Consider the following 5,256-nt stretch of genomic DNA (forward strand, 5'->3'; position numbering starts at 1 on the left):
GCAGCATCTGAGGAGTAGGAGAGTCGATGTTTTGGGCATAAGCCCTTCATCTGTTGATTTGAAACTACTATCTTCAAATATTCTGTAAAAAGAGATTAGAAATGTCATCACTGTCAGTCCAGAGTAGAAATTCAGAACAAGCAATTCTACTTTCTGCAGAATATTCTTTTCTTCTGTTATTCCACAAAATTGAAAGCACCATCCCACTCTCTCTGTTCTCACTCCATTCTAAATAGTTCTCCTCAAGGTACTGATTCAGGATCTTACAGGGGCAGAAAAGCAAAAATGTCAAGACTGACATCTCTCTGAAGTTTGAATGACTCCACCTGAAAGTTAATATCTTCCATGACATTGAGATGCTGCTGGGAGTGAGCAGGTCTGAGTTTGGGAAGCAAAAGCAAATGTTAATTCATGATGAACCTGACATGCAGATTCTTGAGGAACAACCAGACACAAAATGGTTAATGCCCCCATGAAGAGTGGAGCAAAATGAGGCATCAAGGCATTAACACTAATACCAGAGAGAAACTGAACATTCAGATGTGGCAAACACTAGTGGAAAGCCAGAGTCATAGAGATATACAGCATAGAAACAGACCCTTCAGCCAAACTCTTCCAGATATTCTAAATTAATCTGGTTGCATTTGCCAGCACTTGGCCTATAAGCCTCTGAACCCTTTCTATTCATACACCCATCCAGATGTCTTTTGCGTGCTGTAGTTGTACCAACCTCCATCACTTCCTCTGGCAGCTCATTCCAAACATGCACCAGGCTCTGCGTGAAAAAGTTGCCCCTTCGGATGCTTTTAACTGTCCACCCCACCGCCCTCACCCTAAACCTTGTTACTATCTAGTCCTAGACTCCCCCATCCCAGGTAAAAGACCTTGTCTATTTACCCGATCCAACCCACTGATGATTTTATACAAGTCTATAAGGTCATCCCTCAGACTCTATCACGCTGGGAAAACAACCACAGCCTATACTTTCATCTTCACTCACACGGGTAATTAAGACTAATAGCTGAGTTTGCTCCCTCCCTGGATTCACTCCAGTTGCTAAAGTGAACAAATGTCCCTCCCTTCTCTCTCTCGCTCCCAGGATAAGAGTTGCCCAGAGGGAGGAAGTTTCACTCTGAAACTGACAGGGCCACTTTCGCGTTGTGACGTCAATAACAATTCACAAGGGCGGACCAAGGCCGGCACCCGGCCCCCACACTGCGACGGCTCTGGACGCCCTTACTGCGCCTTCTCCAGACTGTCGGCGTCCGGTTGGCCCTCACTGCGCCTGCTCCAGTCGGCGTCCGAGTTACCCGCATTACGCCCGCTTCCAACTGCCGACGCTGCCCTGCACTTTGGGAAAATCCCTTCTCTTTAGAGAATCCCCAGAGTGTGGAAGCAGGCCACTCGGCCTAACGAGTCCACACTGACCCTGCAAAAGGGTAACCCACCCACACCCATTCCTCTATCCCTATTGATCTACATTTACCCCCTGACTAATCCACCTGAACCTGCACAACCCTGGCACTATGGGTAATTTAGCATCGCCAATCCACCCTAACCTGGACAAAGTTAAAAATCACAACACCAGGTTATCGTCCAACAGGTTTATTTGAAAGGAGTTGGAGCATTTGGAGCACATTCTCCACAACCACATGATGAAGGAGCAAAGATCATAACGCACAGAATTTATGGAAAAACATTAGTGTCCTGCTGCTGAAATGATATGTTCAAAAAACCTGGATTGTGTAATCTTTCATCTTTTAGAATGGGTTGCAGGTATCATTAATATGTAAATCTCACAACTTCCTGCAAAGCACCTTTGAGATAATGTAAGGTTTTATAACAAAACGGTGACATTTTTCAGACTGGAGACCTGTGACCAGTGGAATGCCACAAGGATCGGTGGTGGGTCCACTACTTTCATCATTTATATAAATGATTTGGATGTGATTACAAGAGGTATAGTGAGTAACTTTTCAGGTGACACCAAACTTGGATGTATAGTAGCAGCGAAAAAAGTTACCTAAGATTACAACGGGATCTTGATCAGATGGGCCAATGGGCTGAGGAGTGGCAGATGGAGTTTAATTTACATAAATGCAAGGTGCTGCGTTTTCGAAAAACAAATCAGAGCAGGATGTATACACTTTTCACTGAGTACATTCAAAGTGAAATTTAGAGACAAATACATCAAGAAAAACGCCTAGTTCCATTCACTTGTAGCAGTAAGAAGAGGCAGCCCCGTTTTCTCGGAGGGCGAGGTAGCACAGCGATTTCAAAATTTTCATAAACTGGGACATTTTGATTTTTTTTGATAAACATGGCAACCAATGCACAAGAGTGGTATGACGCCCTAAGTTAACCCATCGTTCTTCCTACATCTTTCAAAACTGCAGCTGCTATTGCTTAATATTTTTATTTGTTCAATAGATCGACATTACCCTCAGTTATTGGCAGTATTTTATATTTACATGCGCTAAAGTCCAAATCTAACAGAATGAATCAAATGGTGATTTGCGTTAGTGTAATCTTCTTCAATTCCATTTGAGCAGCATTAACAGGCTATGTAGTCGTGTCCGAGTGGTTAAGTTAATTGAGTTGAAATCTACTGGTGTCTTCAGCGTATGCTGAACTCATCTACCAACTACGTTTACTATCTTCTTGACTCTTCACTTTCCGTTGTGCAAGAGTTCCCAAACAAGTGCTCCTGTTTTACAACCAAACTTGTTGACATCAGTGTCAGGAGAAATTGTTACTCACTGGCCATGTGACTTTGCTTTTTTTTTCACACTGCAGTTTGAAAAAAATTCGTTCTACAAAACAAGAAGGGCTAACACATACTGGCACACGAAAGCGGGGAAGTGCTTAATATTTGCATTTTCATTCAGCAGCGAGATTAACAATTCATTCATTTATTCACAAAACTTAGTAAACAGGTAACAGATGACGATTACAAGGTGCGAAACAGAGCATCACCAGGAAAACTTATCAGTGGAGAAAGAATGCCACCATTGCAGGTAAGAGATAATGCAGCAGCAGTGGAGCATATCGTTGTGCTGAGGGACCGAGTTCAGGAGAAACATGGGAAAGCATAAGAATGGTACTCAGTGAGTTACTCATTCAAACAGACGGTTCAGGCATGATGAGTTGAATGGTTAGTGATGCACCTATTTGGCATTTCAGCGATATTACTCAATACTTCAAACATTAATGTCATTTAACGCGATTAGAGGAGGGAGTATTCTGGAAAAAGGTCATGGAAACTGAACATACACCTCCTATAATCCTCTGACGCTGCGGTGTCAGGTAAAAATGGTAAAACAGAAACAGCTCCTTGAGGTGAGAGTTTGAAGGTTTTCAGAATCAACTTATGCAAATGTAAAGGAGTATATAATGTACATATGAATGTGCCTGGATCGACCTCACGTTCTGGAATTCATTGCATATCTCCTTCCACAACCTATTTTTAGACCATTCTTAGAACTGAAAGCTCTAGACTCTCAGTTGACCGCCATTTTCATAACTTTATTCAAATTTAAAACATCCTTCTCAATTATTTCTCGACATTTTGAGGAAGATGCATAGGCCCTGGATGGCAAAGTGTCTGACGCCAGAGATGGATGTTGTGTATTTCAGTCACTTGTTGCGTCTCAGTAAACTTTACCTCCGATCACATACTTTCACTTTTCATCATGAGCTGGCTATCAATCTTATAATCTTGGTCGATGTTAATTCTCATTACTGTTACGTTACTTTTGTAGGCAAAGTTTTAATAACACTTTTAAATCGACATCGAGTTTCAAATAAGCAGCCTGGTCGCTGATTATCAATTTGCACTCTGACCAGTGACAGCAATCGTCATTAAGACAAGTGTGGTCTTCTGCTATATAGTTTCGAAAGTGTAATCTTGGTCTTAACATTACGTCCAAATTTTAATGCTTCAATTATAATCGCTGTAATGCATGTGGAGATTCTATTTTGCAATACTACAGCATAATGACCATGAGCACGATATCAGAGTGTTAATGCTTCGAGCAGTAACTGTCCTCAGTGAGTTTTATCCTTCAAATGCAAATGCCCTGACATGTCCTTGTGGAGACATGGAGACTGTATGCATGAAAAGCAATATTTTCCGAGCTGCCATGATTTCTGAAGAAGGGTCATTAAAGTAAAACATAAACTCTGATTTCTTTCCAAAAGTACGGACAGACCGGTTGATGTATTCTCCATAATGTTTTGTTCTTGATTCCCAGCATCCTCGGTTCTTTCGGGTTTTCTCTTTAGATTTCCACTAAGTACATGGCGAGTCCATTTGTTTGATAGTTACTTTAGGAATGATCGAAGCTCCATTTCTGAGCGGTATTGAACCACGAAACCCTATGCAAAATCAAACTGTGGTCATCCACAAACCCTTAAAGCAAACTGTCAGTGGTGATCTGAAGAAACATTGTGTAGCTGGAGCGCTCATTGTTTTCAAGACATATCGCCAATTATAACTCTTCTCTAACAGAGAGTGTCAGAACGCTAAAGAGCGACATAAGCTCATAAGAATTTAAATGTTCTTTGGAAAGCATTTTCTGAATTCTGGAACTTTATCCCTTTTCACATTTCAGAATGAAAAAAAGATACAATGTAATCTTCGTTTTTTAAAAGTCTGGTCTTTGAAATTGTTCTGTCTCTGGTGGAATCCGGGTTTCGAGACATTTGCAGCATTGTTCTTCGATGTTCTGCGAAAGGAAGAGTTCAAGTTTTCGATTCGTCTATAGTATTGTCCCTTGGTTGTTTGCTGTATGACATTATTCATTATTCCACAGAATTGATTATCCCCAACACTGATCACTCTCTTACAGACTTCCGTTCTGTAACTTGCCTTCAAACTTAACTAATAACATGACCACTGACAGGAAGAGCACACATGCCAAATTTGAGAAGAAAAAAGAGAAACTGTGCTCGGGTTGGTCTTTTACACATTTACTCTGGGAAATGGATACTGGAAATTAATGAAATGTTGGAAAGCTTGAATAGTTTATTTTTTTAACTTTTCTAACAAAAAGAACGTAGTTAACATCATACACATAATCGATCATTAGAATGTGTAAGCGGTAATGCACTTAAAACAATGCCAAAATCATGGAATAAAGAAAACAAAAACACGCCTTGTGGAAGTGTTGGCCCTCAGGTTTCCGCGATCAAAAGCCGACACATTATGCTCTCAAAAGAAATGGCGCCCCTGATCGTCAGTCCATTGATTATAAT

The sequence above is a fragment of the Hemiscyllium ocellatum genome, assembly GCF_020745735.1.
Source record: "Hemiscyllium ocellatum isolate sHemOce1 chromosome 27 unlocalized genomic scaffold, sHemOce1.pat.X.cur. SUPER_27_unloc_9, whole genome shotgun sequence".
Classification (NCBI taxonomy): Eukaryota; Metazoa; Chordata; class Chondrichthyes; order Orectolobiformes; family Hemiscylliidae; genus Hemiscyllium; species Hemiscyllium ocellatum.